This window comes from Tiliqua scincoides, chromosome 2 (assembly GCF_035046505.1).
Source record: "Tiliqua scincoides isolate rTilSci1 chromosome 2, rTilSci1.hap2, whole genome shotgun sequence".
Taxonomy (NCBI): Eukaryota; Metazoa; Chordata; class Lepidosauria; order Squamata; family Scincidae; genus Tiliqua; species Tiliqua scincoides.
The window spans coordinates 75,700,868-75,726,864 of NC_089822.1; the positions used below are offsets into that span (position 1 = coordinate 75,700,868).

The following is a 25,997-nucleotide window of genomic DNA, read 5'->3' on the forward strand; positions in this document are numbered from 1 at the left end:
TAAAACCTATATTTTTTCTTGGACTAGGCTGTAAAAATAATGTTTGAGTCTTCCAGGTTTGATAGAGGTCTTAAGAACTTCCCAAGAAATTAAGTTTACACTCACTCCTGATCTGTACATCTCCTAGCTGTCAGGTGTGCCTCAAATCCATTTCTTACTCAGAGGAAAAGAAAAACAGCTGACAGAGGCACAAGGATTAAGGGCAATGCTGGCAAATGTCTTCAACATGTTCAGAAAAGATGACTACAGAAGACATGGAAAGATTGTTCAATAACAACACCATAGCAATGGAGGGGGATCTGCATGAAAGCTTCAATACAGTCAAGTGTTTTTAATACATAGCACTAATTCCTTTTGGGAAGGATTCTGCATGGTGACACAGGGAATACACTGTAAATCTTAGGCTGATTCTGAATAGCAGTCTGGTGAGAAGGGGAAAAAAAATCCCATGCTCTAACACCATTTTCAAAACCTGACATGGGGCAAAAAGCAGTGGTGTAGCTAGAGGGGTGCAAACTGCTTTCAGGGCACCCAACCATGCCAAGTAAGCAGCCCCTCAGCCTCACCAGCAGAGCCACTTGGGGCACTGAAAACAACAAAGAGCCACACTGTTTTCACCACCCTGACTGGCTCCAGTGGCGAGGGGGAGGGGTAGCTTACACAGCATGGACAGGCTCCGTGGAAGACTTAAGAGTTTTGCACCCCTCTACTACACCACTGGCAAAGAGCCATATTCTGGGTGCTGCATGTTAGGATTCTCAAATGAACTAGCAAAATGCTGAGACCAAAAGCAGCTGTCTCTACCAGATAGTGGGCCCTATCTAGACCAGTCTTCAGAGTCTGCAGAAAGTTGACAGAAATGCTTGACACAGCCTTATGTTGCATCAGAGTCATGCATCTGTATTAGTGCCCAGTTCTAGGCATGTGTACTCAGAACTCAGTCCCATTACTTGCTCCTTTTACTGTAATTCAATCCACTAGTGTGGGCTGAATTGCAGTCTTTTAATTATTCGGGAAAGCTTTGATCTGTTAAATCTTGATTCTCCATAGCCTGTTGTTATGACAATACAGCAATTCTGAATTATTGTACAGACATTAACAACGTTTTTAAAAAACTCACCAAAATACTTGTTACCCAGAAACCAGAACTTAGAATTATGATTAGAATACTCCATACATAACATGTATGAAGTAATCATACATAAGAAATGTGTCCTTGAGGGCGCAATCCTAACCAACTTTCCAGCACTGGCATAGCTGCGCCAATGTGGCGTGCACTGCATCCTGCAGTGGGAGGCAGTCAAGGGGGGATTCCTCAAGGTAAGGGCATGTTTGTTACCTTACCTTGTGCCTGCGTTGCAGCTAGGTCAGTGCTGGAATATCAGTTAGGCTTGCACCCTAAGTCTTTCTCTCTAAAGCAGCAGTTCTCAAACTCTTTGGGAGAGTTTGGGCCACTGAAAGTAATTGTGAGGTAGGAGAAGGGGGCGGCTTTGGCACTCCCGTGATCGCAATGGGTGGGGAGTACTATTTTTTTAACTGTAAACACTTACGGGGGGGGGAGTCAATACTGTTTTCCAGAGGGTGCAGTGAGCCCGTAGACCTCTCTGTAAGTGGCACTTCAGAGGTGCGGAGAGGCTCACAGAGGGGTCCATGGTCTCCTGGCACCTTCTGGATAGCAGTAGCAACTCTCGATAAACATTTACACTTTAAAAATAGAACTCTTCCCCCTGGCACCAGCTTGATCACAGGACAGCTGGCACTGTTGTCACTGTTATCCTTTAAGCAGCACTGACATAGCTTCCCTGGCTGGGCTGTCACAACATCCCAGTTTGGGAACCCTCTGCTCTAAAGGCTTGCACTGCAGCCAGTATACATGGTAATTGCCCTGGGCTAAGCATACCAGTACCATTACAGAGAGAGAGAGAGAGAGAGAGAGCAATCTGATTATGACATTCCCAGTCACTTCAGTGCCACCAGTAGTTTTGCACTTGCAACTTCCATTGCACAAGTGCAGTATCCAAAAATAGTTCAGTGGTAACACAGTGACATTGGTGCAACATTGCGCCATTACAAATTGCTTCCGGGAGCCTGCAATTTTCAGCCAATTGGATGCCAGGGTGGGCAGGAGGGCCTTTTTGCTGCCAAACACAGTACAGATCTCCGCTTGGTGGAAACTCGGATGATGTGCCTGTCACTCCCATCCTGCAGCATGGCACCCAAGGCGGTCCACCACAGTTGCTCCCCTTAGTGACACCACTGCCAGCGTAGAAAGCTATATGTACAGAGCTGTTATATGAGATCTTTCCACTTTGACAAGTAGTACTTGCCCATGATAAAATAAAACAGGCATTCTGTAGTACTGACTTGTGATGGAAGTTTCATAGAGCTACTAGGCTATTTGCATTGATTTACTTTATCAGACCACCCCACTTGCTTGCGAAGGTGCAGTGATAATCCCCCACTTATGGCAGCTGATGAAGTCTGCTTATTTCAACATCTTCACTTAGTCAGAACATCCCAAAAGGCATACAGCAACAGAGTTTACCGCATTACGAAAAATGATGGAGCAGGGATCAGTGCTGAGCTACAATTATCACAGAACACACAAAATCCTGCATAACATGATACCCCCATTTATCCAAATGCTCCAACACTAAAGTGCTGACCAGCAGTGCAGAAAACGCTCTCTCGATAGTACTGATGAACTGCAATAAGGAATGATCTATCCCCAGTGATTCCCTGCCAGCCAGTGATCAGAGATAAAAGAATGCCCTGATAGTCAAGGCTGCATTCCTTAATCAACATGGTTCAATAACCATACTTCACAAACAGTGTGTTACTGCTACAGTTAAAGATAGGACAAAAGTCTAAGAAGGAATTGGGAAGCAGTGTAGTAGATCCGTTGCCCATCGATGGAAAGACCTCCTTCTAGGAACACTGATAGGCTGGTGGTGGGGGTGAGCAGTTGGAGAAATGGGGCAGGGAGGGGAAGCAACAGGGGAGTGTCTGAGCAGGGAAAGGGGTGATTGGGAGGTGGAAGGGGGAGAGAGGGGGTACTGGCATGCACTAGGATCCTATACCTACTCTGCTCCCTAACCTCTTCCTTCTCCCTTTCACTTTTTGCTTCTGTGCTGGCAAAATGGCTTGTGCAGTTCCAAGAAGACCCATTCGGAGAGCAGAGGCTTGCCTCAGGGTAAGGCAGTGGTTCCCAAACTGTAAGCCATGACTCCTTGGGGAGCCACAGAAACCAGCCAGGGGAGTCATGGGATCATCATGAAAAACCTCCTGCCCTACACAATGTATAGGATTGTAGCCCTAATGGGGAGCTGTGGGCAATGGCCCAGTAGGTCAAGGAAGCCAAAAGTTGAAAAAGTTTGGGAACCACTAGAGTAAGGGAAAAAAAGTTTCCTTACCATGAGGGGATTTCAGTGACTACCTCCCCACCACAGGACGCAGCATGTTCTCTGCTAGCATGGCTGCATCAATGGAGGGGAGGGTTGCTGGGTTGTATGGGTTGTATGGGTTGTATGGGTTGCTGGTGTATATTAGATTCAGTATATACAGTGCAATCTTATGCATGTCTACTTAGAAGTAAGTTTCACTGCACTCAATGGGGTTTGCATAGGATTGAAGCCTTAGACTGCAATCTTATACACACTTACTAGAGAGTTAACAGCCCAATCCTAACCTGCCTTGGAGCAGGCAGGCCAGCCAATGGATCTAGTTGGATATGTGCCACCTAAAGAAATGGTGCAGATCTGATCATCCCAGAGCTGCCCCAGGCTGCCTGGGAAAGGCGATAGGATTCAGCATAAGTGCCGGATCCTGGCCCCACCCCCACTCAACCCCCACCCGCCCACGGGCCCGCCCGCTGCCCATCCTCTGCCTACCCTGAAATGCCTCCCTCCTGCCCTCCTCACATGCTCCCAGACCCCACACTGGTCAAGCTCAGCCGGTATGGGCTCACCTGCTGGACCAGCTGAGAGAGTCCTGTATTGGATTTGGGAGGTCAGCGCACATCTGTGCGCTGGCATTTCTCCTCTGCTGGTGGTGCAAAAGTGCTTTATGGCACTTTCACAACACCAATGGGCAGTGCAAGGGACTTGCGCTGGCCCATTACCATTTTAGGATTGTATTCTAAGTTACATTAAAGTCCATGGGGCTTACTTCTAAGTAAACATGCATAGGATTGCATGGTATAATAAACTTAGACCATGAGACAAACTAAGTTATAGCAAAGCAATCACAATATAATTAATAGAAGAGGACTATGTACAAATCAGAGGCAATGTATTACCATAATAATTACAAAAGCACTAATCTCATTAAACCAACCTGTAACATGATTATCGGCTCACATTAATTAGTGATGCTGGCTTCTCATAGAAAAAAAAGTAAGGGGAATTTTATTTTTTTAAGAAATACTAATTATGGGCAACACAACAATGGGGATATGGATATTACATAGTTTCCTTTCAGGATTTTAAAAGAATTCTTTTTTGGTTAAGAGGAGGATTAGAAAAATCAGCTTTTGCTAATATAGAGAGTGGAGGCATAATCAGTTAAATGTGCTTTCTCACTGTGATTTGTTGTTCATTTACTTTCATTGTCAACAACGTTTCAAAGGCATTTTTAATCTGGCTCACAAACGGCTGGTTCTTGAACTGATTATGATGAAGTCATAACAAGTAATAGAGGTACAGAGAAAAATTCATTAATTTAAATGCCCCTTAATAGAGGATACACCATCACATTTTGTCCCAGGTATAAGACGGCATGGTAGGAAGAGACAATAGGCATACATGTCAGAATACTATAAAACGCTAAATCTTAGATCCTCAGCAACTTTGGATCCACCTCTACAAAAAGAAATGCTTCCATGCCAAAATATGATGAGGTTGGGCAAATTTTTGTACTAATGTTTATGGCACATAATAGCATTGCGGCATTGTTCCTAATACTTTCCATTGATTCGTCAATGCTTAAATATTGCACCAATATCTGTGAGATGACAAGCTGCACCTGCTGAAACTCTCTCTTCTGCACAATTGTTAAAGGTCCAGGAGCCCTAAAGTGGAAAGGTTGGCCACCCCTGCCTTAGAATGAAGTCAAGAGTTTGGTTAGCAATTCCACAACAAATTGTAACACATAATAATCTCTGTCTAAACAAAATTATGTATGTGTCAAGTCATACTACCAATGTTGGGAACTTGAGTCAGGTGACTTGGACTTAAGTCACAAAAACGCATGTTTTTTGGTGACTCTCGTGAGTCACATATGTGGAAGACTCGAGTCAGGGCCCCTCAACTTGGCACTCATCCCCATGCATGCTGACTCAAGTCTGCCTGTGTCTGGGGGTGCTTGCTTACTGTTTTTGCTCTGTGGAAAACCTTGTGGGGCCAGCATTCCAATGGCATTCTGAAGCAGCAGGGAATGAAGGGAAGCAGGAGAGGGTTAAAGAATCGGGGAAGTGAGCTCTATTTCCTCATCTCTGATAGAAGGAACAGATAATCATTGGACAAAGGATTGGCATTCTCATATTTGCATATTGGCATTCTCATATTTCATTGGCTGAGGGAGAGCAGGAGGAGGAGCCAAAGGGGTTTCTTGCCAGAAGCCCAGGGAGATGTGAGAAAACTCCTTTGCCCAATTCTGCTTTCCAACCTTGTGGTGGCTTCTTGACTCTATTGTTACTTGGGGTAAGGAGCCTCATTTAGTGACCAGCTTCAGTGGGACTACTTCTGAGCAGGGCTGCCAAGAATCAGGTCATCCTGGTAAGCCTCCCAGCTGCTCCTCGTGACTTTCCTCCCTCTTGCTGCTTCTGTCCCAGTTCTTGCAGTTTCTCCCACCCCTCCTACCCTGTTTACAGACAGGTGGGGACATCAGGGGAGAGCTCCAACATACACACACACACTTCCCAGCAGCAGTCCCATTTTCCCCACAGCTGAATTTTTAAAGTGGGGGGGGCAGTTTGACTCATTAAAGGGTGACTTGGAGACTTGGAAAGTGCCCCTGTTATGACGCTTTTTTGAGTCAACTAATGGGGGGCAGTGACTCTGCAACTCAACTTGAGTCAAGCCCCACTGGGTTTTTCCAACACTGCATATTACCTGCAGTAACAGTCAAATTGAAGATATTGGCAGTCACCTATTATTTTCTATTATAGTTGTCTATCTGGTTTCTTTTTGCATCTCAAGACACCATTAGAGGCCTGGTCTACCTAAGCAGCAGAATGTCCCAATCCAGAGCCCCCTGGCGCCAGCAGTACACCTGTACCACCAACTCTGGGTGTTGCAAACGTGCCGTAAGGCATGTCTGCAACACTCTGTGCTGGTTTGGTGCTGGCTCAGTGCAAGCCCATGGTGAGCCAGTGCCAGGCAGAGAACATAAGACCGCCACCCAGAGCTCTGGGCAATGGAGAGGTAAGTCTGGGTGGAGAGAGGCATTCTGGGGAAGGGGAGTGCAGGGGAGGTGTGGTAGGGAAGGGAGCAGGGTGGGACGGGGGAAGATGGTGGCAGGCACTGCCGTCATATACTGACCCCCCTCCCAGCCTGGGAGACCCAACACAGGTCTCCTCAAACCTGCACCCACTCAATAGCGAATGCAGATCTGAGGAGACCCATCAGGGACACTTGGAGTTTACACAGGGTAAGGAGAGTGTAAGCTCCCTTACTTCGAGTAGCCCTGGCAATGTGTTCCAGCCCCTTGGGATGCAGCAGTAGTATTTTGGCACTGCTGCAGCCCTGGGCACTATGGAAGCTCAGGGTCGGGCTGTAAGTTGGGAATGAGAAGGTGAAATTAACTGTAGCATTCATTGGCAACACCAGCTTTGGGTGGGCTTCAGAGTAGCAGACTTGCAGGGTCCCCCACTTTTATATTCCTCCTATTCTTTAGAAAGGATTTGTGCATGCCACTTAGCCTAGCCCTCTCATAGTGTCTGAGGCAGTGGACGGATAAAGTCTCCCATGCCTCCACCAGGAGCAACAATAGTATTAGTGAAGGAGAACTCTGGTCTGGTTACTGCCTGATTCCTAGTTAGCTTTTTTCATTTGGGCATCCAGTGGGGTGGCTTACTGGGTAGTAGCGAGGACCAGCTGCTTCAAAATATTTTTCTTTCCAATATCACCTATTGCTATTATCAGCTATTAACATTCACTGTAAAAATTCAGCACTGATGGGGTATTTGGGGTCCTATATTCTGGGTGATCCACGTAAATGTTTCAATTGAAAGAGAAAAGTTAATAAGCCAATCAGCCACACTAGACACTTAGGGTGCAATCCTAGCCCCTTATGTCAGTGCTGGAAAGCACTGACATAAGGGCAATGGAGCTCTGAGGTAAGGGAACAAACATTCCCTTACTTTGAGGAGGCCTCCTTGAGTGACATCCTACTGCAGGATGCAGCACATGTCCCATTGGCACCTCTATGCCAGTGCTGGGAAGCACTGACATAAGGGGTTAGGATTGCGTCCTTAATCAGACACACTAGAAGCTGTTCCAGAACCACCATTCAGAGCGCGATACCATAGTCTTTCGAGACTGAAGGTTGCCAACAGCAATAAGCCAAAGCTACCCAGTACAGTAGGGCAGAAAAGCATCTGGGCAAATACTGCCCTCATTCTTATTGAACTTCCTAGATCTTGATTTGTATAAAGAGCCTCTGATGCTTGACCACTGTTCACCTTGCAAACTAAAATGAAGCAAATGTTCCCCGATCATGGAGTCTGTTTATCTACCTAGTGGCTTTCATTTGCTTTTCATTGTCAAAATGAATTGTTTGGCACTAAGAGTTGCAAGTGGAAAATTGTTTCCTGCTTTGAAGGAAAAAAAAATGCATCATGTATCTTCTTCACTTTAGCATTTGCTTTCTATAAATGCTTTGGCATTTCTCACGAAGTGGGAGACCATTATTCAGACACAGTGTTAGATTCTATTTTGCATTATCTTTTAAATAGCAGCAATGGAAATCAAGGGCTTGATGACTGAATTTTTTAAAAAAGGTTTGGTATGAGAGATACAGAAACAAATGCAGATGGTATTGACTTCCTTGATCATCATTTGATGTGAAAACTAAAAGCTAAATCTTACATTGTAGCAAGGGGCTAAAAGGACACGAAGAGTAGTGACTATTCTAACCTTATCAAGTTCATCTGATGTATAGTGTCCTGAAGCTTTACAATTTTACTATCCCCTTCAGGAAAAGAACGTCCTTTGTTATGGGAGCTCAGTGGTATTCACCTTGTAGGGCAGGAAATCCCCTTTGGGACAGGTGGAACCTTAAGACTCCATGTCTACTGTGTGTTGTTGATCTATTTATACTTTCATTCAGAGTAAGCTCTTTAAAAAAATAATGGCTTGTGAATTGTATGGGGAAAAGATGATTGATTTGCACTTTGCGTCAGGAATCTTAGCTGATTGTTGAGCGAGACAGGTGGCAACTGCACATGCTCCAATTTTGGAATTAATTAAAAATGCTCCTAGTTAAATTGGAGCTTAGGGGAAGTGGAATGCAGGGTAAGGGCTAAAAAGGGGCAGAACCCTACAAAAAATAGTCAGCTACAATAGGGCAACCCTGCATTTCACACTTAATGAAATTAAGCCGGTACTTAATTTCATTTATTGCTGTTTTCAAAATGAATTGTATTACATTTAGTGCTGAGCATATTCTGAATAAACACATGTTTTGCTTTGAAGTTTAGTGGTTTTACAGTCTTCAGGATAATGGTTAAGAGATGCCATTTATACTTGCTAAGCTGTTGCCTCAAGGACTTTCGTAATGCTTCTTTTAAAGAAGTGAGTCTAACAAATCTCTGTTCAGTTCTTGTTTGGATTAAAATCCAAGTAGAAAAGAATTCTTGCTTACCTTTGCAGTCAGTCCCCAAAAACACTATTTCCCCCTAAACTCACTATCCCAGGACAGCAGCAGCAGCAGTGATGCTCTAGCAGGAGGCAGAAGGAAAGAGATCTTTCTTTGCCCCCTGGTGTTTCTTGGAAATGTTGTCCGTAATGTCAGTAATCCTTAGAAGCATTCCGTATCCTAAGGACCAATAGCACTTTTTATCTTGGCATGTTAGCAATGTGGCTGAGATGGGAAAAGGGGAAGATTTCCCTGTTTCTCTTTTCTGTTCCTGAGGCTGAAACCTAGACACATCACCACAATTGCTTCCAGGTTGGAGGGGATATGAGTGGAGGGGGCAGCAGGATGACTGGCGTGCCCCAGGATGGCATGCCTGTCAGCTACGCCCCATCTAGTCCTGCTCTATACCTACCCATTGTGGCCACCCCTGGCTAAAATCCCACCTTAAGGAAAGGCTGAGTTAGGTGAAAAGTCCTCACTCCAACTGCCAATCAGGACTGAAGCAAAAAAAATTCTACTTTTTTTTGTAGACCAGCTAATGACCAAGAGTGACCAGCTAATCCTACAGGTGGGTGTGCTGGAGTCATGCACTCCACCAGCCTCAAATGCTGTGGGTGGAGGCCATGTATTTCACACATTCTTGCGACCCCACCCCACCAACAAGCACCAACAGGCTGCATGCTCTGTCACCAGCCTTGTATTGTGTGGCAATTGGACAACAGATGTCCTTGCCAACAGCTGCTGCTGGTGGTGGAAGGGTCAGCATACTCAGATGAAGAGATATTTAAAAGGCAGAATAGATTATTGGGTGAGATGAATATAGATGAGATGAATTTAGAATATAGAAAATAGTTGAATTTTTCCTCCCAGAGAAGATTACAAGATTACATTTATGCAATATTTGCAGGATCACCATCTTTTTCATGGGAATGTGAAAATGGGGTTTATGCACTCTATCTTACGTCATGCTCTACTATGCATGCATGTTTTTATCACATGTATTACATTCTATCTGTATAAGTGAAGGAACAGTTTAGCAAGCATGCAGAAACCTCCAAATAGGCCCTCTTGACTTGTAGGCTGTTGTCCAGCACCACTATGACAACATATATTGCCCAACAATCCAGTAACATGTACTGAAATCCTACTGAAATCAATGGGGCAGAAGTACTCCTGTGTGTGGAACTGTGGCCATTGTAACTATATTATAGGAGAAATTAACTAGTCACTATTAGCCTTACAGGCTGGACAAAAGTCAATATGAAAAGTGTGAAGATGTGTTGGCAGCAGACCTGCACTATTCATCCTTAAAGGACCAGATTCTGCAGAAGAGCTTAATGTCAATGTAGTGCACACATGTAGATAGCTGATTATGGACAAAAGCTGATAACCACTTGACAGAGATGTCTGAATTTCTGTATACAGTAATTGCTCTTTCATTACCATGAGGTCTTTTCCACGGTAGCAATAGAACTCAGTATTTTGGGATCTGCTGATAAGCTTCCCTTCCTAGTGGCTCACATCATCGTATATACGTGAGCAAAAATAACCTTCTGAAGAAAGAGAGACTATCATGTCAATCATCCCCAAGGGTTCCTTTTATGTTTCCATTTATTGCAGTGGGAGAAAATGTATGTGCAGCAGTGATTCAGGTGTAAGACAAAAACACGGCACCTTCACAGCATGTCATACTGTGAATAAAAGCTATTTCACTCTGTTTCCCTATCATAAAATACTACTTAAGCTCTAGGTATATTTCCTTTGGGATAATGATAGTTTTTACTGAGGGTCGTTTTCTGTTCTAAAGTCAGTAACAGTAAAATAATAGCCAGTCAATGTAACCTCCACCTCACACTTTACCAATAATGCCACATAGCAATGCTGATTATCGTACCACAGCTTCACAAAAGAATTGATTGGCCTCCCTATATTATACAAACATGAATTTGTTAGTAATGGAGTCACTACAGTGACTTTGGAGAAGGAGTACAAAAGAAAATGCCAAAGAAGCATACTGTAAAGAGTTGGCCATTTTTTGATTAATCTAGTACCTTTGAATTTGGAGTACCAGTCATTAATGTCATTAAGTGTCTTGTTTCTTAATTGCACTCTAATGTAAGGAACTCAAGGGGGGGGGAAAGCAGTGTTAGTCCAGACAAGCCCACAATCAGATATGATTGTATCAAACTATTCTCTAGCACCTCTATTAACCTACATGCTATGTGGGCTGGACCTACACTATGTGTATCAGGAGAGGAGAAAAAAAATATTCATCCTTGCTTCTCAGGCATCTGTTATGAATTTGAAATTTTATGAGTAGTGGTTTAAATAAACCATGTCATAAACAGCAATTATCTAAAATGCTGAGTACTCCCTGTCATTTTCAAAGTCAACAGATTTTGACCTCACAGGGACGACCTTCCCCACATGTCGGTGAACTTAATCAGTGTTATGCCTCTTGCTGCCATGCAAAAGGCACTGTCCTTTTAGAAAGCAGGCTGCGTTTGAATGAAAGGTCTGCAGGATTAGAATCTCATTTAAACTGCTTTCATCTAAATGTTGCTTTGGGTGATTCCTGCTAATGGGGCTGTCCATGAATTCTGGACAGGACGACAAGGAAAGGACACTTCTAGGGCTACAAAAAATGTATTTAATGGAACACATGTCTACACATCCAATTTAAGTAAGTGTTCCTTGACAAGATGATTGCAAGATTTCTGGCTGCATCTTTCTTTGCATCTTTACATAACCTATACAGGAGTATCAGCTGAAAGCAGACAGAGACATCAAAATCACTTCTTTTCCCTACAGAGCTTTGTATTCCAGGTATTTTCAAGAACATGGTATGTTCTCGATGGGATTATGACTGAACCTATAATGACACTCTAAGCCTTCAGTCCTTGACATGTGATTGTCCATTGTTTTGTAATCTTAGGAAGTATTTTGTAATTTATACGTATTATATATAACAAAAATAGCATCCACCCAAGCTTTGTTTTGTGAATTTTGTGATTATTTAAATTTTCTGCATGTTCCAAATCGTTTTCAAAGTCATCTTTGCTGATGCAAAACAGGAAGCTTTTGTGGCTGTATTGCCCAAGAAATGCATGTTTGTGTCCACTGAAAACTGATACTGTGGTCCACAACTGAAATAGGTTGATAATAGTGCACAATTTCATCATTACGTAGTGCCTGTATGTCTCACAATTCACTGTTCTCACCCACTTAATTTTATTTATATGTCAGTGACACAATTACATCATTCGTCAGTATGCAATGCCACACATCATTTCCCATGTGCTACTTCACAGAGTGCATACTATTATTTTTTAGAGAAGACATTGCTAGTGATGGAGATATTGGAAGTAGCAGCTTCTTTTGCAAAACCTGCGGCAGTGACTGTGGTTGGTTCCTCCCCATTGTAACTTCCATAGTCAGGACCTTTCACTTGTTGTGAGATGTGTTTCATGTCTAAAAAATGAAACTGAGGTGGAAGAACTTGACAAAGCAGAGGATCTTCCTGGAGTATCTTTCTTCTTTGGCTAGTCTGGAAAATACTACAACACTTAAAGCTTGTAGGGGGTATGATAGTGTTTTCCCCATGAAACATATAATTCTTGGCAGCCACCAGTCTCATAGCCTGATCCTACTGCCGGGTAGCATAAGACAGGTTGCGGCAGCCAGGAGGGAAAACGTGCTGGTGGGGAAGCCACTGCCAGTGGGAACTGGGCCTTCATTCCAGTCAGTGACTGGCCTGCACCCAGGAGTGGTAAGATTCCACCAAATGGGGGAGAGGAGTAGGAAGGTAGGGAGGGGGCAGAATGGTGGGGAGGGTGGGGCAGCCGGCTGGGGGTGGTTTAGGCCCAGAAGGGAGGGAGGGATGGCATCCTTGGCTACCACTGCATCCTATCCCCCCTACTGGGTCTCGGAGCCCAGCACAGGTTTCTGTGCCAGCTAAATAACTGGTGCAGCTCTGAGTAGACCCATAGGGGCTGTTGGAGCTCTACATGGGGAAGGGAACCAAAGTTCGTTTATCCCAAGGAGACCTCCAGTTGCTTTCCTGGCCCCACAGGTTAAAGCAGGGGCCATTTTGGCACCACTCTACTGTGGTGCAGTGGCCGGGATAGGATTTGGCTCTGTCCACAAGATCCTAACTTCAATAACATGTTAATGAATCAAAGAACCTTCATTCCGAGAAGCTCTCAAGGAGTATCTTGGAAAGTAGGAGCTTGACATTTTTTTCTGTGGTATTTTGATGTATTTAATTGTTCAAGAAATTAAATGAAAGTCAGTGTCACAAAAGGAGGTGAAATATTTATATATCTCTAAAATAAAGATGCTTTCTCCGGGAAAATTCCTGCCATGCTAATGGACCTTTGTAGGAATTCCTTTATAAAAAGGAGTGATGATTATTTGTAAAAAAATGCAAAAGTTTGAAAAGGCAGCCAGTAAAATTAATGGTTCAAATAATATTCAAGAGAAGAGTTGGCACTTGTACCAATTTATTCAGCTCTTCCCCCTCACTTACTCACCCTGATGCGCTATTCAAACTGCAACAGTGGGGGTACCTCACTGTAGGGGGAATAAACGCAGAAGATGATTGTATTTCGAGGAGTCAGGTTGATGTGAGACAGACTGTTCTCTCCGTGCTGCATTGTTTGAAATATTATGCTTTAAAAGGTTGGGTGAGCTTTTACAGGCTTTCTCCACAACTTTAACTTATTCAAGAGTAGCTGTTCATCAAGGATGGCACAGCAAGTGAATTCCCAGATATTTGATGTTGACTGCTGTCCACTCGCCTCAGTTTATCAGGGGACACACGAGTCGTAAGAACACAAGTTTATTAGAGGGGACACAAGAGTCGTAAGAACAGATACGCTACCTATCATGAGCAGGTGCTATTAACTAAGAGACCATCCCAATCTGCGGAAGGGTCAGGTATACAAGCTCCAACAGTGCTGGAGAAGTGGATGAACCTTGATGCAGACCTCAGCCACGGAGGTGCTGTGTGCTGCCGTTTCCTGGGGTCTCTCTGTTGTTGTTCTCCTGGGGTTCCCAGTGAGAGAAAGGGGAAGGAAGCCCTTCCTGCTCAGCCTCGGTGTCATATGTGCTATGCTGCATTAATCTCGCCTATTAATTCTTCAGAGATGCCTTATCTGGCTTCACAAGAAGAGTCCCACTGGATCAGGCCAAAGGGCCATCTAGACCAGCTTCCTGTATCTCACAGTGGCCCACCAGATGCCTCAGGGAGCACACAAGAGAACAAGAGCCCTGCTTCCTGGCTTCATTAAATAAGCATCGTGATCTCTCTCCACTGGTATGCTTCTCTACTGGCATGCTAGAATCCAATATAAAAAGAACCGCTTGCAATTTGGCAAGACACTTGGCGTCACAAATGGGATTTGAACGTGCAGGAATCCCAACTGGATTTCAAGTCCAGTCCATTAAAAGCTGGTTGCAATTTGGCAAGACACTTGCCTAGTCTACCTAGAGTAGATAGGCAAAGAGGAGGCGGTAGACGAAACACCACCATGGATGACAAGGAATAAGGTGGACAAGCATTATTGCCACTGCTGCTACAGTGGTGGCCACTCTCTCTTCCACCACCTTTAGAGAAGAAGCTGAAGATATGCCATGGCTGCTAGAGGAAACCTGGTGGAATAGAGAGAACCCATGAGATACAGTGAGGCAACTAAAGGAGAAAGTGTTGTAATAATGGGTGATTCCAATCACCCATACACAGAACGGGTAAATTGGATCAATATAAGTACTGGCTGTCTTAAGACCAAAGCTTTTTAATTTCTTCATAAACAATCTGGATTTAGTGCAGTGGCGAATTTTGCAGATGATATCAAACTATTCAGGGTCGTTACAAACCAAAGCAGACTATGAAGAGCTCCAAAAGAATCTCTCCAAACTGGATGAATCTACAACTAAATGGCAATTGTACTTCAATGTTAGTAAGTGTAAAGTGATGCATATTGGGGCAAAAAATTCCCACTCGTACTGATAGAGTCTGAGCTATCAGTGACAAACCAGGAAAGACTTCTTGGAGTCATGGTGGATAGCTCAATGAAAATGTTGACCCAATGTGCGGTAGTAATGCCAAAGGCAAATAACCCCTGACAAGAAACATGAGGAAAGGGATCAATAATATTAGATCACCCCTATATAAATGTGAAGCGTGGCCACATTTATATAATGCCAAGTTGCATACCTTCAGAAGAAATTTTGCACAGCTGGAAAGAGTGCAAAAGAGGACAACAAAAATGAGCAAACGACTGGACCACCTTCCTTGCAAGGTAAGGCTACAGCATTTGGCGCATTTTAGCTTGGAGAAAGGGTGATTAAGGGAGGACATGATGGGCAGCCCGATCCTGCGCTACCGTAACGCCAGCTCTGTGACCTCAGTGCTGACTCTGGGTGTTGCAAATGTGTTGTAAGGCACGTTTGCACAGCCCAAGGAGTAAGCGGCGCTGGCAGGAATGCCTATGCCACCCTGCCCACATTGCTGTGGAAGCCCCAGCTGCTGGCTAACACAAGTAAATGCGGATCAGTGCGTGGGGGCATGGGGATGTGTTCCTGGGTGGAGGGAGGGCAGAGAGAGCGCAGAACAGAGAGGGACAGGCCCAGGAGAGGGATGGGACCAGGAGAGGCCTGTGAATTCCAATCACAGGATTGTGAATACCAATCACAGGAGAGAAATGGTAGAAATGGTAGAAGAGAAGCATGCTTTTCTCTCCTGCTTGTGGGCTTCCCACAGATGCAGCTGGTGGGCCACTGTGGGAAACAGAATGCTGGCTTTTGGCCTGATCCAGCAAGGCTCCTCTTCTGTTCTTCTGGAATAATTTAATAGTGCAGATTGGCCCCAAGAGACATCCAGCAACTACCACAATTTCAGAGGAAGTCTAACAAATCTAAGGAATGATTCAAATTAATGACATTCTTTCACAGAGGGTAGGGATTTTTTCCTTATGAATACACAAAATTCTGGTTCATTCTGCCATTAATCTTAATTACAAACTTATCTAGTATCTGCCTTTTTTATGGTCCACATTGCATTAGAAGAGCAAACATTCTTTGAGCCAAAATACTTTTAAAACCAAATTATAGAATAATAGTCTAAAATTATAGACTCTAAATTTATCACAATATTGTGGAATCTTTTGTATTTATCTTGGTGAACACAATAATTGCAACTACATTAGGAGACATGCCTGAGCTTGTTACTGCTAAGACATGCCTCCATGCTATGGCCCTCAGGAAAGATAACCTTAAATACATTTCAATCACAACTGATGTTTAATATCTGTACCTAGACTTAGCTGAAAAGAGAAGCAAGTCTAACTTAAGCTAGCCAGGTCAACAAAAAGAAGCAGGTATGTGAGCAAGAGGGGCCACCCTTAAAATGGTAGGGAATGGGATGTGGGATCAAGGTGCCACCTCCTGAAAGAGCTGCCTTGCTTTTGGGAACTACCAGATTTCATGGGAAGGGGTGGCAGCCTTGCTATCATGGCTTACTCTATATAATTCTGTAGTATGGTCTCTGAGAATTCTCTTAAACCCCTAAGTTCCCACTCACTGAATTACAATTCCTAAATTCAGACTAGATGTTAACCCAATTTAACATCTTTTATTTAACAACCCAATTCAACTCTATAGCACAGCTGAATTGCAAGATACTGTAGTTTGAAAATAATATTTTCCAAGTTTCTCTGCTGGAATATCAGGCAACATATTCCTTAAGTTCAGTTTATACCTTCACTGCTAGTAGATTATAATAAGCACACATCTTCCTAATCTTCTACTTTGGTAGAAATGTTATTTCAGCATGCATTTTGCATTACACTACCTTTATGCACAACACAGCCTTAATAATAATAATAATAATAATAATAATAATAATAATAATAATTATTATTATTATTATTATTATTATTATTATATTAAAAAGAACACAGGGAGTTCTTCTGGCATACATTGGTTGCTCTGGAACAAAGCCCCGCACTTGAACTTTCACAGCACATTGGGTTCTATCACTGCCACCCTTATTGAAGGTTCAGGAGTCAGCCTGGACAGATGGCTCTTCTCCTGGGTATTAACCCTCAACCAGTACCCCACCTAGCTGATCTCTGATGCCACCCCTAATCCCAGGTCTTGGGGTCCAAATGTCTTCTAATATTTGCTAGATTTGCTATACAGTGCATCTACGGTATACATGCACTCAGTTGCTTTCCATGGTTGTCAAGAATACTTGCTTTCCATAAAAATGGCAGATGGTTTCAAACAAAACAATTAACCCTTGCACGCACATGTCAGACTAATACTCACATTTTTATGTTAACAGATTCAGATTTAATAGACTGCATTTATGATGCAACAAAGACTAGAGGCTGAATTTTTGCAGAATGGCAAATTCTAGTGCCGCACGCATACACACAAAGAGGAAAGACAGAATGTAATACAATAACTGAGAGGAAAAAGTCATGTTTAGTTTTTTCAACCTTTCCTATTGCTCCTTTAGGAGGATAAAACTCTTTCTCATTCGATTTCTTATCATATGATCATGCTCAGTCATTTTATTTATGTATTTAAAAGATTTTTATACTGTTTTTTTAGCGCTCAAAGTGTTTTACAACATAAAATCTAATAAAAATGTAATAAATTACAATAATAATACATTGAAATAAAAATCTCTTTCAGTGGCACAGATCTGAGTAGCCCTGTTGGGGCTGCTACTGTGTTTCCCGGGGTAAAATGTACCAATTCCCAATTCCCTTGCCCTGCGTTGAGCTGCAGCCAGTCCCAACTCCGTGCTGAATACGTCAGGTTAGGATTGGGCTGCCCAGCATGGGTGAACATGGCCAGGGCTATCTGAGACCCAAAAAAAGGGCAGGATTTGGCCACCAGCTGAAGTTGGGCAACAGAACACTGCACAACAATTGCTTGGCTGGAGATCCCGAAATTGCCAGATCCAGCAAAACTTCATAAACTTTTTAGTGAATTGATGATGTCTCTTTCAGACACTGAATTATCTCAAAATATAGCACTATTGTAATAGCCTTTGTTAATACTATATAAAATCAATGGGTTTGTAGAACATTGATATTTTCAATGGAGGTTGTCATTCCACATTATATTGATTGCTTCAAGGATTTCTTCTCCTTTTCAGTTAATGCTGAATAAACACATCAGAGTCATTTCTAAACAAAAGGTCCCATCTCTCCCCCCCCCCCCAGTTTAATTCTTTGGTTCTGGATATAGTTCTAATTCTTTGGTTCCTGAATGCTAACTAGAGAATTTCTGGGACACTTTAAAAACAAAAGTATGTTGCAAAATAAACTACTCATTTATGCGTTGCTTCATCATCTATGAATACATGCCATCTTTCTCAATTTCCCGAATCTTAAGAAGAGAGCTATTCTATTTTGCACAGTTCCAGTAACCACTAATTTGATGTTGTGGCATTTGATATTGTTCAGATGTATGATATCACACTTCATAATATCAGAAAAGACAAGATGGTTTACAAGTATATGGTAACATATGAACAGCCCAATTCTAACCTGCACTGAAACAGGCAGGCCATCTGGCCTGCACTGTGCCCAGCATGAGGTTAGAAGTGACTGCAGTGCAACTCAGAGTAAGGGGATAATTTCCCCCTTACCCAGGGCTTCTCAAAGTAGGGCATTGTGATGCCCCAGCCTGAGGGCCCTGGACTCTGCCCCCGTAAAGGGCTGGGGCAGGCAGCAACGTGATCCCCAGGATCGCATCACTAACAGGGGCTCAGGGACTGGCATTTACTTACTGGTCCCTGCAGCAGCCTCCTGGGGGTGCAGGGAGCCCTGCGCGACCCTCTGCAGGGCTCCCCAGCCTTCATAAAGTGAAAGTGGATTGATCACGCTCCACTTTCGGTTTTGTGGAAGCAAGGTGCGATCGCTTCGCTCTCACTTTTTAAGCTTAGGGGAGCCTCACAGATGGTTGCGCAGGGCTCCCTGCATCCCCGGGAGGTTGCTGCAGAGACTGGTAAGTAAATGCCAGTCCCTGCAATCCCAGTAGTGATGCGATCCTGGGGATCGTGTCACTGCCTCCCCTTCCCGTTCCTACAAAGACTTATTACGGCTCTCCCAGAGAGTTTGAGAACCACTGCTCTTAGTCTATGTTGCCACCATCCACCCCATGGGGCTACTTAGATCTGCACCAGTGAAATTGTTCAGGCTGGCTGGGAGAGGAGTTAGGATTGGGACTAGGTTACCCAGACCGGTTCCACTCCTCTTCCAGGGCTGGTCCACCCATCGATCCGCTGGTCTGAATGTGTCATTGGCAGCCATTTTACAACAGCAGAACATTAATCTGCTGACATAAATGGCTCTGTATGCTGGCAGAAGCCCAGTTCTCTGCATGGATACTCAGAAATAAATTTCACTGGGTTCAGTGGGATCAACACCTCGGTATGAATGTTTAGGATTCAGTCTAATTTCCTAACATTTCATCTTCCTGCAAAAGGTAGAAAGGAATTGCTCTAAATGATTAACACTGGGCTGAAGCAAAGTTTTACTGTATATATCTAGTTCTGGAGTACCGTTACATGCCTTGGACTTAACGCCTGATAAATAGCAGGTGCAGATCTGAGGAGTCTTATGGTGGCAGTGGAGGCTTTCCCTGGGAGAAGTGAATAAAAGTTCACTAACCTCAAGGAGATCTTTCCAACTGTTCCCCTTACTGTGGCCGCAGCTCTGTTGGCATGGCTGCATCGGGGGGGGGGAGCCATTTCGTTAGGGTCTGGCTGTGAAACTTTCAAGGTCATATCCTAGTTCTAGGAAAAATGTATGGGATCTAAAGTGTTAAGATAACTTGGCTAAATTTGCAAAGCATCCCAAAAATTGAGTTCAAAAGTCACACAGAAAGCTCCGACTGGGGGAGAAAATATGTTTAAAATTCAAATATGTAAAAGAGGTTTCATAGACCTGAGGAGTATTACTGACCATGAGAACCATTTGTTGTGGGATTAAGAAAATTGAAATATCTATTTTTAAAATAAACAGAATACTTTATGACCTTCTATGCTCTTTTTCTGCAACAAATGGACATAATAGGTTCTGTTATAAGCAGCTATACACGTAAAAAGTAATTAAAATATTAAACAGCATTTTGAGGGTCACCTTTACCCGTACCACTGCATGTTCATGATTTTTTTTTTTTTGGTTTGTCATTCAAATGACAGTAGAATTGACTCCTAATACTGTAAGAATGTAAACATCTAGTTTTTACTACTTCTAGATGGGAAGGTCCTAAAACATCACGTGGCTATTCAAAATAATTGAGGAATATGGAGTATGGTATTGGAGAAGTTTGACACAATCTTCTTTTCAGTAATGAGAGCCTCTAAGACCTCATTACTTGAAAATGAGGGTTAAATGGGGGTTAAATTAAATATACTTTACTTTTACAGTTCTACCATGAAATGTCATGGGCTCCATCAGAAAATTATACATACAAGAGTACACACAGAAAGCTGAAAGATCAAAAGCACACTCCAAAACTCTAATAAAAGCTGCTGTATTGTCAAGTAAAAGGAAAGTAGGGAATAGTAGAATATATTTTTGATTGTCATACTTCAAGTGTCATTACTATTAATAAGAATATATATACATATTGCTTTTCAACAAAAACATGCATAAAGCAGGTTATATAGTAATAATATACCTTGAGCCATTTGGAGAACAATTTATTAAATAAATAAATTGTTCTCCAAACAACTCAAGGTCTAACATGATTCAAAAGAAAACACCAGCAAACAGCCCCCAAGAGAAACATTATTCTGGAGTTAGTGGGGACAACAAAAGAAAAGTAAGGAATAGCAGCTTTTGAATGGTCGTATTTCAACTGCTGTTATAGCACTGTCTAAAAGACCGAGACAGTAGATTTGAACGATTCAGCACTCTGTCAGGGGTCTGAACCTGTAGAAGATTCAGTCTGTGCACCGCCACACAAGAAATGACAGCAAGGCAGATGGGCAGCAAAGCCTCTTTGTGACATTTGACTAGAATGATACTCCCATAACCTATGAAGCAGGGGTTGGCAACCTTTTCAGACAAAGGGCCTGGTCATTCAGCGATGACGTCATCACGTCATTGCCAAACTTCCCGTTCCTGAGCTCCATGAAACAGGTAGTGCAGCTCTCAGTTTGGGAAGCATTCCTGCCCAATTTGCCATGCATCAGACTCTGCGAGAACTAGTGTCTATTGTTCCCAATCCTTAATGAATTTCTTACAATCAAATATATATCATACTTTTCTTCTAATCAAGGGACTTGATGCAATTCTCCCCAGAGCTCTGTTTTATAAGAATAAAGCAGGACATAGCTCTGCAACTGCATCATAACAACTGACCATTAAAAAAATGATACTAAGTGTACAATGCATGCAGGCAATCCAAGGCCTATTAAAGGGAGTGGAAAATTCTCACTCACTTCAATGAGTTTTAAATCCTTTCTAAGCAATGTACTTTCCCTATTTATTACTGTTGAATACTGATGCAAGTAGACTGTAATGCATCCTGTGTCCAAGAAGTCTTAAGAAAGAGCATAACTGGACATGTGAACACCCATTTTAGTGCAGACATTTTTCATTCTTGATATTTTCACTTAAGCATTATTGGTTGACATATTTAATCATGTCTTTTCACCTAAGCATCTTCAATTGATATGTCTGATTCTAAATGGGCCAAAAGTCACAAGTTCCTTGACTCTCTCCTTTCTATATTATTTAGCGTATTGCAGTGGCATCACCACAGAGGCTATAGGAAGCCTCAGAGTACAGAGTTCCAACTCCCTGGCTAATGTCAGGCACTCTCAGCCCCCTATCGACTATGCTGGTGGGGGATGGACGGACATCCTAGTACTGCATCTAGGATGAACAAATTGTAAGTCCATCAAATATTGTCAGTTAAAATATTTAAAATATAAAATATAAAATATTGTCAGTTCTGAAACATGGCTATGAAAAATCTGATCAGATTAGGACGTTCTAGCTTCCATTAGATGTCTTTGGAAATACAAGTTGAGTCTCATTATATTCCCAGAACAGAATGTGGCAAAAATCACATTAAAGCAAATCCATTTAAAAAACAATGTCCCTTTGACAGGCAATTTAAAAACAATTTATTCACCTTTGTGATGTAAGATAGAGTCATTAGAGTCATTAGGCAGACAATCCATCAATCAGTCTCTCTCCAGGCACGTAGAAAGTCTTCACTCTGCGCCTGCAACCTCTCTCTGGGAGAGAATGCAAAGTGATTATCTTTGGGAGAAGGGAGGGGTCACTTGCCTTGGAATGAAGCTGAAACTGCCTGGAGAGAGAATGATTGATGGATTGTCAGTCAACTGCCCTCTCTCGCCTTAATTAGGCTATTATTAAATGACTTTTTCCTTTGATTTAAAGGGCCCTTCTCATCATGTTGAGATAAAACCGCAGGTAAAAAATCTGTGGATAATTAGGTTATATCTGTAGTCATTATTTGATAGACCAGTGGTTCTCAAACCTTTTAGTACCAGGACCTACTTTTTAGAATGACAATCTGTTGAGTCCCACCCAAAGTGATGTCATTAACCTGGAAGTGATGTCATGGTCAGAAGTAACATCAACAATTTAGGCTTCAAACCTAACCCGCAATCAGACAACGGTTCTATTATACTGCATGCTCAGGCTGTTGTTTTGCATAGCTTAGAATTCAAACAATCCAGCTCAGAAATCAAAGCAGTAGGCAGACTTGGATCCTTCTCCAACCACACAGCCCTCCCCCCCTTTCCAGTACCCCATCTTCCCTCCTATTTAGGGTAAAGCACCATGCCTCTCTCTCACCGGGAGCCCACCTGTCCAGCAGCTTTGTACTCTGAATTTTCAGCTCTGTATTTTCAATGGTGACTGAGCTAGGTGCTACACATCCCACCTGAAACTGGCTCAAGACCCACCTAGTGAGTCCAGGCCCAAAGTTGGAGAAATGCTGTGATAGACCACTGAGCATTTATAATCCTGAAAAAAAACGAAAGACATATCAAAGTCAATGTAAAGTTGTTCAACTTGTTTTGAGCACCTTACAATATGGTTAGAAGAAACCAACTTTCTCAGATAAGGCCCAAATTCTAACCAACTTTCCAGCACTGACACAGCTGTGTCAATGGGGCATATGCTGCATCCTGCAATTTTGGGTGGCAGTCATGGAGACCTCCTCAAGGTAAGGGAAATGTATTCCCTTACCTCACAGTTGAATTGCCCTTAACTTGGTGGTGGAAAGTTGGTTAGGATGGCGCCCTAAGGGCGCCATCCTAACTGGCAGTTATGCTGTTATAGTTGCCCTTGGAGGGTCGCAAATGTGCTGTAAAGCACATTTGCACCTCCGTGGGAGGAAGCTGCATCGGCGCATCCAGATGCGCCGACGCACAGAGGCCAGTGGAGACCTCCACAGCAGCTTCCTCCCCACCGCTTGTGCCAGCGTACCCGCACCGACACAAGCGGCGAAGGTAGGCGTGGGGAGGAGGCAGGAGGGGGTGTTTCTGGGTGGGGCAGGGCAGGCGATGGGCAGACCCGGAGGCGGGTGCGTGGGGAGCCGGGGGCAGGGCTGGGACCCAGCGGTTATGCTGGATCCCAATCCCTGTCCCCGGAGAGAACAGAGCAGCTTCCAGCCGCTCCGCTCTCCTTGGACTTGCGCCACCTCCAGAGGTGGTGCAGGTCCAAGGAGACCGATTGGGGTGCGCAGCCATTACCCAGGGGTAAGAGGAAGAGCTTCCCCTTGCCCCTGGCTGAGCCGCTGCACCCAACGAACCTGCGTTGGATGCAGCACAAGCCTCCTGGTTTGCCTGCTCCAGCGCAATTTTGGATTGCGCCCTAAGTGAGATAAGATACACCCTAGAGTTACTTTACAGGACACAGGATTACTTCATAATTATCTGCATGAATTTTGAAAACAACAAAACTGGCCTGAAGCTATGACTAGAACATAAGAATTGTCTGGTAAAGAACACAGACAAAGAGCAGAACAGAGGGCAAAAAAAATCTATCTGCTACAGTTTAAAGTTCAAATTGGTCATGCTCAAGGCCTGTATTTTATCATGCAAAAAAAGAAAGGTTACAATCCTGTGCATATTTATTTTGGAGTAAGTCCCAATGAACACAATGAGGCTTGATTCAGAGTAGAAATGCATAGGATTGTGCTATAATGGTAGCAAAAATAGGCTTGATAGTCCATCAGAACAGAGTTGAGTAATTTTATCAGTGCCAGAGTATTTATTTCATATTAAGTGTAGGTGATACATTGATTCTTAGCTGATCACTGAACTGATTCTTGTTTATCATTTAATCTGTTGAATGCCAAATCGACTAGTGTGTGGCTTCATATACCAAAGGTATTTTTTTATGAGTTTTAGAAAAAGACATACAAATACTGTATTATCTCCTATCTGAAAAGGTACAGCAAGCAATCAAATCATCTCAGGTTTTCAAGATCAATGAGGTGAGCATATGAATAAATGACTTGATAGTAATTGCAGAACTAATTAAAATATTAGCATTGCACGCATGAGCACACAGAAAGACTTCAGTAGCAAAACAAGAAAGTAGCGAATACTTTCCCACATTGCACATGCTAATTAAAAGCAGATGTGCTAATAGGAACCACCATCCCTTCTCCCTGTAATGCTATGCAAAAAGAAAGATGATTTCTGACATAAATGCCAAGCAAAAAAGAATTAGATGGAGAGAGAGAGTGACAGAGAAGCTCAGGATCAGATGCCCCCCAACATCTATCCCCCTCATTAATTAATTTGGAAAACTAAACCAAAATTATTGAGTATTCTTAGCAGGGGATATTTGTTCAGTTATCAATATGTGTCTGGTAATTTTTCATCCAGCCTCATGCTCCAAACTAATTAAACAATTTTCCATGCCATCTGTAGAACCTGGTCATATTGCCCACACTATGGACTACAAATGCTTAAAAGCACTGAACCTTGGACTGTCCAAATGTGCTGTGCTTAAGTTGGATGACACACTGATAATGTAAGAAAGCCGCACTAGTATTCTTCAATGAGTTCAAGATGTTAGACCATATGTTTACGGCCATGGGCTGCGCTTGTTACATGGCTCAACTTTCAGCCTACAACACTGCCATACCACAAGCTAATCCAAACCAGAAGTTTGGGGAGCTGACATACTTGAGGGTGTCAAGAGACAAAAGTGGAAATATTTCCCAGAATGCCAAAATTCTGAACCATTTGAATGAGAAACAATTTGAAACATATGCCGGATGCAAAATAGCTGACTTTGCACACCGTTTGAAGAAGGAGTTCTGAGAGCAGACAGTTAAGAACCCACAATGTATATAATGGCCCAATCCTATCCTGGGTCTACAGCAGTGGATCTTGCAAAAGGTGCACTGACATCAGGAGCTCAGGTGTGGTCGGTGCAAACAGCAGAAGGCTCTGTGCACCCATTTAGTCCACCCAGATCACACTGGAGCAGGGAAAGTGGCTGTGGAATGGGCTGTGGGCAGTTCAGGGGAGTATTCGAGTGGTTTGGGGAAGGAGCCAGGCCAAATAGGGAGTGGGAGAGGAGAGCAGCAGCTGCATGTGTCGGATTCTGTTCTCCTTTTCTAGCCTGGACCTGCCCCTTGACTCTCCTCAGGCTTATTCCAGCAAAAGAGTCAGTGTGAGTCTGAAGAGAACCACTGATGGCCAGGTGACCTAAGGAAAGATAAGTATAAAATATTTTTACTTACTTCTCCCAGGACTTCTGGTCAGCTCCACACCATAACATATGCAGTGCACGCTCTGTCAGCATGGACTGGAGGTGGATAGGATTGGGCTGTAATATATGCATCATTCCAGCACTTTTTAAGAACTATCAGTTGGTATTTGTAAGGTTTTAGTCATTAGCTGAAACGCTGTGCCAAGGACATAGCCCAAGTAACCCTATGTCTCCTGACTCATTGTCCCATGGATCGCGCCTGCTGTGTGACATTAGCCAAGCACAGATTAGGAAATAAAGTGCCCAACCTCATAGCTATTTTAGGCAACCAAAGAGCACAGCAAGAGGCACTTATGGAAACATCCAGAGCAGACTTCCTGCAGTTTCAAACATTCAGCT

The 25,997-nt window shown here is 43.2% G+C and overlaps 1 protein-coding gene across 1 annotated transcript in view; it reads right to left on the reverse strand.

Annotated features, from left to right (window-relative positions):
- Window positions 1-25,787, reverse strand: part of PTPRD (protein tyrosine phosphatase receptor type D) — a 791,067-nt gene extending 765,280 nt beyond the window's left edge. The window contains exon 1 of the mRNA XM_066616307.1: window positions 25,630-25,787. The gene's annotated coding sequence lies outside the window, so the exon portion shown is untranslated. The remainder of the gene's footprint in view (window positions 1-25,629) is intronic.
- Between the last annotated feature and the right edge of the window lie 210 nt (window positions 25,788-25,997).